Source organism: Podarcis pityusensis (genome assembly GCF_964106645.2).
Source record: "Podarcis pityusensis genome assembly, chromosome: 13".
Classification (NCBI taxonomy): domain Eukaryota; kingdom Metazoa; phylum Chordata; class Lepidosauria; order Squamata; family Lacertidae; genus Podarcis; species Podarcis pityusensis.
In genome coordinates, this window is record NC_138038.1 from 23,060,895 (window position 1) to 23,071,456 (window position 10,562).

Consider the following 10,562-nt stretch of genomic DNA (forward strand, 5'->3'; position numbering starts at 1 on the left):
GTGTCCTTTTATTTAAAATGCATCTCTGGGTTATTTGTGGGCCATAGGAATTCGTTCATTTCCCCCCTTTAAAATATAGTCCAGTCCCCACAAGGTCTGAGGGACAGTGGACTGGCCCCCTGCTGAAAAAGTTTGCTGACCCCTGGTCTAAAGCTTTCCTGTCATTTCTACCCATTGTCCCCTGGAGCAGCAGAAAGCAAGTCTGCTCAGTTGGTGAGAGTGTGGTGCTGATAACACCAAGGTCGCAGGTTCGATCCCCATCATGGACAGCTGCATGTTCGTGCATTACAAGGGGTCAGACTAGATCAGAGGTTTTCAACTTTTTTGAGTCCATGGCTCCCTTAACCAACTACAGTGGTACCTTGGGTTAAGTACTTAATTCGTTCTGGAGGTCCGTTCTTAACCTAAAACTGTTCTTAACCTGAAGCACCACTTTAGCTAATGGGGCCTCCTGCTGCCACCTTGCTGCCAGAGCCCGATTTCTGTTCTTATCCTGAAGCAAAGTTCTTAACCTGAAGCACTATTTCTGGGTTAGCGGCGTGTGTAACCTGAAGCGTATGTAACCCGAGGTACTACTGTACATTCTTTCTGCGGCACTCCTGTGGGGCTCAGGAGCCCAGTTATGTCACCCCTTGCCTGCAGAGCTGGCAGCCTGTCACCCTTTTTTGAACACCCTCCCTTGTGAAGTGTTCCCTCAGCCTCCTCCCCTCTCCTTGGGAGTCCTCCGGGCAGCCGCTGCCATCCCTGGTCTTTGAGCTGCCCCCACCCCAAAGAAAGGTGCCATCCAGAGGCACCATTCACCTGGGGAGCTTGTAGCCAGGGCTGCTGCAATAAACAGCTGTGCAAACCTTTGGGAGGCAGAAACGTCAGAGGGAATCAGAGCAGGGAGGGAAGGAAGGAAAGAGGGACAGAGGCCAGTGTTGCCTGCAGTACCCCTGGCCATCATTCAAGGCACCCCAGGATGCTACAGCACACTGGTTGAAAACCACTGGGCTAGATGATCCTCAGGGTCTCTTCCAACTCTTACGATTTTATTATTCTACTTTCTCTGTGGCTACACTAAAGATGTGTGAAGGGCCATGACCATGTCTCCCTTTAACTTTCTCTTCATCAGGCTAAACATTCCCAGCTCTTTCAGCCATGCCCCAGAGGACTTGTTTTCTAGGTCCCACCCACCCTCAATATTCCCATTTGTCTGTGTGCTGCTTAAAATGTGGCACTGAGATCTAGACTCGGGACTCCAGAGGCAGCCTGACAAGCACAGAACAAAATGGCGCTAGATTACTTCTTGTAATCTAGATACTGCACTTCGCTTTATGCAACCTAATATTGTTTTAGCTTTTTTAAGCAATTGTGCTTCACCTCTGGCTCACCAGCTGGTTTTCTTGTGCTCAGCTAAGGCACCTCTCCACATAGACTGCTCCAGTAACTTTGGATTTGAGAAATGTGGTCTAAAACACTGCTTGAGCTGTGGATTTGTTGGGTGTGTATTTTAATTAAGAATGTTTATATTTTAACTTCTGTGTGACTGGTTTTTATACTTCGTAAACAGCTCAGAAGCCTAAGCTGGTCTTAAAAGCAGTATATAAACTGAACAATAATAAATAAGTAAATGATGGTGTTTGAGTCTCCTGGCGTCAGTCTTCTGGTCTGTTAAATGGGTGTAACAGAGGTGCTTCTTTTTGCAGGGTTTGTGTCAGGATGAACAAAATCTCGAACATGAAGAATGCTACATGTTGAAAAGCAGTGGGATTTTAAGATTTGTGGTAAACATGGGTCGTCAAGTAGATTTCTGCCTTTACGGGAGCGGGGGACTATTGTAAGCCTCATTGCCTCCATCTGTAAAATAAGAACAATAGCTGCCAACTTCACAGGATTGTTGTGATAGGGGAGGCAATCAATACACTCCTGCCCTGCAAGTTAATTGATGGGCGTGAAAGGGTCGTGGTGCAACTTGTATGGTGAAACTGAGGCATATGCACACGACAGCTGCCTCCCCGGCCTTCCCCCACCCCAGCAGCAGATTGTCCCCAGTTTCCCAGCCAATTGGGACTGTGCTCCCATTTGCACACATCTCCCCAAATCCCTGACTCTGTCCCTGAGCTTCTGGGTTCCCGACATATGGAGTTGATTTGAGATAGGCAGGGCTGACTCAAGACATTGCGGCACCTGAGGCGAACCACGAAACAGTGCCTCACCCACCCGCCAGGGAAGAAGGGGCGAGTGAAGTCCGACATCAAGAACAGGGGTGGGGGGGAATGAAGATCTACATCAGGAACAAAGGGGGAGTGACTGACTGCTTTGGGAACAAGGTGGAAGTGCGGTGACAGTGGCACAAGAGGGCAGCACGTTCCTTGGATTTGCTGTCAGCAGACTGGTACATATTGATATAGGAATGTAATAGATAAAATGTAAAGAAATATACAATAATAAGAGTACACTCATTTGTAAAAAAGGAATATACAACGGGATAGACAGGAAGTCCAATGTGTTGGTACATATATGATTTTGGAATAGTTTTTTGTCCTTGTTTCTTTAGGTATATAAACTTTGTATACATGCTGAAAATTATATTAGAATAAGCCTTGTGATGTAATGTGATAATGTTTACCGATGTAACATAAGAATGTTAATAAATAAATAAAACTCCAAAAAACACACACAAAAGATTATGTGAAGCGGTGCTTACCTGCCCCCAACCCCAATATCTTATTCAAATTGGCATCCCTGCACTCAGCTATATATCTCACTGGGTGACCTTGAGCCTGTCACTGCCTCTCAGCCTAACCTACCTCACAGGGTTGTTGTGGGGATCAAATGAGAAGGGAGGGAACCATGCATGCCAACTTGAGCTCCTTTGTGAAAAAGGTGGGGTGGCTGTGCCATCCATCCAGCCATTAATAATATCTCCAATCTACTTCAAATCTCCCAGAGATCTATCAATAGATCAGGATCTCCCTTCTCATTCTTCATCACGTGAAGGGGTATGCAAAAAGTTTCATATCCTGGAACTTTATATAAACGATTCCCAATTGCAGGATATTATAAAAGCATGCCTCCTGTCAGAGGGATAAGGGATGAGGTAGAGAGAAAGTCCCAGAAGTTTTGAACTTAAAAATAAATAAGAAGTTGCTGGACAGTTTTATCCATCATGATGTGGCTGGATGTCAGACTCAGCTTCAAAATGCTGTCGGGGCTGGATTTGGGAAGTTTCAACATGAGGGAAGTTTCAGATGCGCGTGAAATGTATCTCCTTTTTTGAAAGAGTTCACCTTGAGGCAAGCAGCTGCATCTTGCCAAAGAAGACGGTGCTATTTTTAATACCCTCCAGTTCAGAGTTCTGCACAAAGTACACATGCGGTCAATTTCAGTATCATAAAAAATAACATTGCATCTTCCACGTTCTCCCCCCCCCCCCAATTTCATCCCTTCAAACTGTGTCTACATTCTCTTGCGTTAATTAAAATGGCTAAATGCAGGGCGTTTTTCTAAACTATTTTCTGCTAAGATATTCCAAAGGAACAGCTGCTCCATGTCTGGAACTTGCCCAGAGCAGGTAGGTTAAACCACTGTGGTTTGCTGTGACAATGCTTTCCAGGGAACCTCATCCCCAGGTTCATCAAAAACACCCAGATAAATTTTTTAGACCTTTCTGTGAATCCCCAATGACTCGGACTTGGTTTCTGCAGGACGCAAGGGCACTCTGGAAATAAAATTAATAATTATGGGAATCATAGAAAGTTGGGAAAACCTGTATCTGGACTATTTTCAGAGGGTGAGGGCGGGTGGCTCATAACACCTAAATGCTCTTCCGTACCAGACCTCCCCAAAAACAAATGAAACCCCTTTCCCATGGAAAACTTCACATCGGGGGAAAATACAGCATAGCTTTATCTCTGACATGATCGTTGTCTGAAGAGGTATGGCTCAGTCACAGGTTGACAACCTCAGATCAGAAGGAAGCCAGGAAAAAATCCCTTGGTTAGTTAACTCTGCTTCTAGAACAGGGTCGGGATTTATTTATTTTTTTCAGTTCTAGGGTCACTTTCCTCCGTTGGAAGCCTGTTGGGTTTTGTATGTTTAAAACAGAAGGCAGGCGAAAAGGAGAATTAACTTTTTTGGGGAAACAGATTCTCGTTTCCTATGCGTCAGAATGCAACATCCCCATATAAGGCAGATCTGTATGTCCTTGTTTACTTTCTTATGATTTTATTGTTTTTTTTTTATTTATTTTTTAAAGGCATTCCAAGCTTGGCAGCCTTTTAGGAGCTACATGCCCCTGGTGGGCAGGGCTGTAAGGAAAAGTGGGTGGAGCAATGGGTGTGATGCGTACCCCCGTGTGGTAGGCTACATTGCACCCTTGCAAAAGTGAGAAAGTTTCTACACTTCCGTCAAGACAAGCAAGAGGCATTCTAGCTAGGCAAATGCAGACAGAGAGGCCTGGAGGGCTGTGTTCAGTCTCTCCCCACTGAGGTTTCCCTCTCCTAGGAGGGCACTTTCTTGTTATGAAACCTTGAAGATTTAGGCTGTAGCTCTGTAAACACTTAACACGGAATTTGGTGCCATTAGATCCAATGGAAGCTTTGCATGGATATCAAAGCCTGGTGTTAGGAAGTCGTGCATTTTGCTTGAAGAGAAGGAAAAGGGAATTGCTAGGAGGAAAATACGCATCCGGCTCTTCAGCCCCTACATGGAAGCTCCATTGAACTATGTCATTTCAGTTCAAAGGAGACTGTGCCAAAGCAGTGAGACTTAAAGTACATGGGGTGGGGGGAAAGGTAAAGGACCCCGGATGGTTAAGTCCAGTCAAAGGTGACTATGGGGTTGCAACGCTCATCTTGCTTTCAGGCCGAGGGAGCCGGCATTTGTCCACAGACAGCTTTCTGGGTCATGTGGCCAGCATGACTAAACCGCTACTGGCACACAGAGGACTGTGACAAGTGCCAGAGCGCACAGAAACACCGTTTACCTTCCCGCCGCAGCGGTGCCTATTTATCTATTTGCACTGGTGTGCTTTCGAACTGCTAGGTTGGCAGGAGCTGGGACAGAGCAACAGGAGCTCACCCCGTCACAGGGATTTGAACCACCGACCTTCTGATCGGCAAGCCCAAGAGGCTCAGTGGTTTAGACCACAGCACCACCCGCATCCCACATACAGGGGGGGAAAGGTAACTTCAGCTGAAATGGAAACACTTGCCCAAGCTTTAAAAATTAACATAAAAACCCTGTTTAGAGAAAGCTTTGAAATGCACCCCCTCCTTCTCTCTATGGTAGTTTGAAAGCTTTGCCAAGTGTCCTTTTTAGTATCAAATTCAGTTCTGCAGGCACTTTCAGAATGAATTGCAGTCCTTTTCAGGATCCACAATGCAATCCTGTACTATTGAGTTCAAGGATATTCATTCCCAGGTGAGTAAAGGATTGTGGCCTTGAGACTTTTGCATTTGTTACAATGTTACGTATGTGTGTTTTTATGTTGTAAACCACTTTGCTATCTTCCTATGAAGGGTGGCAAGAAAAACTTAGCAACAACAACATTAATCATAAATGAGTTTGGCAATCAAGACACTCTGGCACTCTGTTCTCTGAATGCTTAATATAGGAGCAAGAGTTTCAGATATAATTGCTTCATGTGTGTGAATGAGATTTGCTCCTCAGAGAATATGTGTGTAAGGTTGCTCTGTAAAACCTTTTTATTTTTATCTTAGCTCAACCAAATGAGAACTTTCTTCTATGGGCTGTTGCACCCCACAACACAGTTCATTACTAGAATTGTAATGTGTTTGCTACAGTGAGTATCCAAACATGTAATGAGTCTGGATGATATTAATATGCCAAGACAATATGGGTGAATTGTCCAAAGACTCTAGACGACCAGTGGCTGGTGAATTGCTGCTATAGAGCCATTAAATTACATGGCACCTTGCAAAGTAATATAAAGCACCCACCCCTCAAAAAAGCTGGAGATTTAGGTGAGAGCCCTGCCCCAAGGAGCTTTCAACCCGCAGTTTGATAGTGGGGAAGGGAGGAAGAGAGAGGCAGGAGTTATGAGATGAATAGCAGTTGACACATATTCAGGCTTTGTCTGAGGTGGGGGTGATGATTAAGTGGTGAAGCCAAAGGTATCACACACCACTGTGGACATGGACAGTCTCCCAAATGTGTTGCGGGTGTGTCCCCCGCCCCCACCCACTGAGAGTGGAAGCTGCATTGCAAAATCCACAATCACAAAATTCGGTCAGTATTCAAACGTGAATATCAGCATTCAGCCCTCCTTAACGGTTAAATGGATGTCTTGCGGTGTCTATCCAAAATGGGTTGAATGCTGACATCAACTTGAAATATATAAAATCAGGTTTAATGGCCTCATTATTTGTCCAGATGTTGCTGAATGCAGTCTGCACCTGGAAAAGGGATTCCAGAAGGTGGATCCGTTAGATTTGTTGTGCAAAAACCTTTGGCAGGAAGAGGAAAAGCTTCCAGTAGTAACTGTGTGATGCATGGAGATGGTTACCCCATACGAAACCTCAGGCACTCCAAGTGTACATGCTAGGGACAAAATAGCATATGGGTAAACTACCACCACCACCTTTCTTCCATTTCATAAACAATTGGCTGTATACTCGAGAAACTTTTCTGTATAGATCCCCTGAAGTGAATAAAGGGGGGGGGGGACTTAATTGTGTCCATGTAGCTCAGCTTCTTTCCATAACGAAATCGAATTCCATAACTAACATAAATACTTCTACCATATATATAAAATCCAGCCATGTTCATTAAATTCTGTGGGGTCCCCCCCCCCCATTTTTTCCAATAGGATTTTATTTTTATCTTCATTCATTTCTGTATTTTCCTCTAGTTCCCCACAGAAATAGCTTTATTCTGCCTTCCCCTCCCCAAATGATAGCAACCCGCCTTTAAAAAGAATGAGTTTGTACATTCCCAAGGAAAAACATTCATGCATCAGTCTTCAAGACAGGGGGAAAAATTGTACCATTTTTCTGCCTGCCTTTGACATTTTCCATATTACACAGTGATTTGTTTCTCTGCTTAAAAAAAAAGAAGCTTTGCCTCAGCTTCTTATAGAAAGAAACATTTATTTTTGCAAGAGAAGGCTTGCAGATTATGAAGAATGATAAAAACAGACCTTTCTCTTTGCAACTCTTTTTTTTTTTCCAGGTGAAAATTGTATTTTGAGGTTTCTGTGTATAAACTCAGACAGATGAGAATGCAAAGGTTCGGGTGAAACGTCTAAGGCATTTTATTCCATTGAGATCATCAATTTGATTTTAACAAGTTATCTTTGTTCCATAACTTGAATTACAACAGAATCCTAAAAGTGTCCTGATCGCTCTCCACTACCTGGGTTGCATTCACAAGAGACACGTTAGATCGCCTTGGGGCTCTTTGTTTTCTTATTTCCCATGTCTGTACGTAAAATGAAAAACTTATATAGACTAGAAAATCCATTCACTTCAGAGGTAGTGTTCCTCAACTTTGTATACTGAGACAGTCCAGATGAAAATGTATTCCTCCCCCCCAACACTCTGTTAATTTTCTTATTGAACCTTGGGCCCAGTCTGCTAGAGAGTTCTCCTGAGCAGGGACACTCCTGCACACAACTCCCATTCATTTCAGTTCAGCTATTGCAGGAGAACTTCCAGATGGATGGTGCCTTTTTATTATTTCCATCATGAAAATTTAGATCCGTACACAGATGTGTCTCTGCAAGTGCTTTCACACAGACCTTGCATCTTAATTTGATGAACAAATGGAACTTGCTGACCCAGATGTTTGCATCACTTGTGAAAACGCCCTTCCATCTTCGTCCAGGATTCTTGACTGCCTGCATCTGGTTGGGTGGGAAGACAGTTTAGAAGTTTTCTAAACCATATGTTCAATTGTCATAAGGGAATATTCCTTTCATCACACGGTATTCTCTCCCATCCACCACTCCCAATTTCTTATATTCAGAATGCACTTTGTTGCTGTATCCCCTCCAGTTAACTGAGGCTTTGTGCCTTGGTTTCTTTTTAGGTGTTTCTGTGCATCTGAAAAGGTAAGAAATGTTTTATTAAAATATGTTCTAATTGGAGAAATAAACATGCCTTAATAGAAGTTAAGTTCCACTGAATTTAACAGGACTTTTCTTAATAAGTGCTCTGAGAATGGCAGTCTAAATGCATCAAGCAATATAGAATGCAAACAAATAGTGTGACATTTAGTAAATTGGTTTTCCAGAATTCAGGACATTGCTATCATTGTTGAACTGATGAGTTTTGTATGTTTTAACAGAAGTCAGCCAAAGGGAGAATATATTTTTTTGGGGGGGGGAGTGATTCTTGTTTCCTATGCATCATAATACAGCATTCCCATATAAGGCAGATCTGTATGTCCTTGTTTACTTTCTTTTGATTTTATAGTTGTTGTGGTTTTTTAAAAAAAACAGAAACAAAAAGAAAGTGTACTGCTTGGCATCTGCAGAATTGAAACTATCCTCAAAGTGCCAACACATTTTTAAAGACTAATGTTGTAAAATGCAAAGCCTCCCTTATCTCTTTGAGGGCGGATATACCGTATTTTAAATCCGCCCGTGAAATAAATTTGTGCAGAAGAATTACAATCGGTACAATTAAAGTCCAGTTTTGATTTAGAGATTTAATTGTTTCTAAGCACTACATCTCCTTCCCATTTAGAATGTACCTTTTAAAATAAAATGGCGGGGGGAGAATATTACAAGATATTGTTGAGAATTCTCTTTAAAGTTTTGAAATGGTGGTGGGAAGAGAAGGGGTGTATTTTCTGGGCAGAATTTCATCTTGTCCCACTCTGCTTAGGGTATGGCTTCCTCCTCTTTCTTTCTTTCTTTCTTTCTTTCTTTCTTTCTTTCTTTCTTTCCTCCCTCAGTATTTCTCATGCCTGTTTTGATTGAGAAGGTTGTTATTAGCTTGAATGGATTCCCCCAGTTCTCTGTCTTCTTTAAGTCCTGATTTGGAATCGGAGTGTGATCTGTTGCCTATTGACCCGGGGATGGCTATACACTGACCCCCACTGCCTCCACAGTGACCCTTTGACCCCTAGAGCACTCGAGGCCAGCTTAGCTGAGCTCAGATGTGCGATGGGAGACTTTATGGAGTTTGGGGAAGTGAAGGGAGGGAGAAGAAACTATACAGAGCGGGAGGTGGGGTTTGGGAAAGGCAGGATAAGGAAGCGAGATTTTCACCAATATATACACGTGCCCATTGGAAATGTTTCAGATCGACTCTGCACAGCACAGTACCTGGTTATCAGCTGCTGGGCTTTGGGAAGGAGACATCTCTTCGGAGTTATGCGATTGACGCTGCACAGCACAGTTCCAAGTATACTGTGGGACAAGCTGGGAAGGATTCAGCAGAGAGCTACTAGGTGACTCAATGATCCAGAAGTCAAAACTGTGAAGAGGACGGGCCAGTGTGGTGTGAGCCAGTGTGGTGTAGTGGTTAAGAGCGGTAGACTCGTAATCTGGGGAACCGGGTTCGATTCCCCACTCCTCCACATGCAGCTGCTGGGTGACCTTGGGCTAGTCACACTTCTCTGAAGTCTCTCAGCCCCACTCACCTCACAGAGTGTTTGTTGTGGGGGAGGAAGGGAAAGGAGAATGTTAGCCGCTTTGAGACTCCTGAAGGGGCGTGATAAAGCGGGATATCAAATCCAAACTCCTCCTCCTCTTCTTCTTCTTCTTCTTCTTCTTCTTCTTCTTCTTCTTCTTCTTCCCAATGTAGATCTTTATTCTCTCTGGTACAGCTGACTGTACAGCTGATTTAATTACCTGAAAAGACTGTCCTCCAATGCCATGCGAGCGCTTGCCAGCCCGGTGCTATGCGGAATTGGAGAACAACCGATGGTGTCAATCTAACATCCAATGTAACTTGAACTCTTATTATTTCCACAAGCTAAAGGAGACTATATACACAGACAAATTATCATTAAGGGATTGGTGTCACTGGACAGAATCACTACGTGATCTGAAAGCAACCAAATCATCTAAATGCTCTCCCCTGTTCCCCCTACTAAAAACGGTTCATTTTAGAACCAGTTACCTGCCGAATCTCCAGCCAGCCTCACTAAGATTCACTTTTACAGAGCGTCGTTTTCAAGCTACGCTCTTCGCCATCCTAGACAGACAATACCACAGGGTACCATACAAACACAGATTCTGTATATGTGGGCAACGCAGGTGGAAGACATCTTGCACTATTTACTATCTTGCCCGCTATACATTGGACCCAGGCAATTTCTCGCCCTACCATCCATCCATACAGGAAAGATGTCTCTCCCTGGCAGAGAAGGTCCTATGGCTTCTTAGCAATGTATACGTTTCAGTGACTCACAAAGTCACTTTTTTGCTTGGCAGCCAAAAAGTTCAGAAAGAAGACTTGGACAATATAGCACTGAACTGTAAGGGAAACGCAGAGGTCTCAATAGAGACTGTTACAGTGGTGCCCCGCAAGACGAATGCCTCGCAAGACGAAAAACCCGCTAGACGAAAGGGTTTTCCGTTTTTCGATGCGCTTCGCAAGACGAAT

General features: G+C 43.7%; 1 long non-coding RNA gene across 1 annotated transcript; it reads right to left on the reverse strand.

Annotated features, from left to right (window-relative positions):
* Positions 1 to 7,242: 7,242 nt before the first annotated feature.
* LOC308462155 lies at positions 7,243 to 9,733 on the reverse strand. Its single transcript, XR_013979019.1, has 3 exons — positions 9,278 to 9,733; positions 8,701 to 8,916; positions 7,243 to 8,048 (listed from the first exon to the last, which is right to left on the reverse strand). It is a non-coding gene; the product is annotated as an uncharacterized lncRNA (long non-coding RNA).
* Between the last annotated feature and the right edge of the window lie 829 nt (positions 9,734 to 10,562).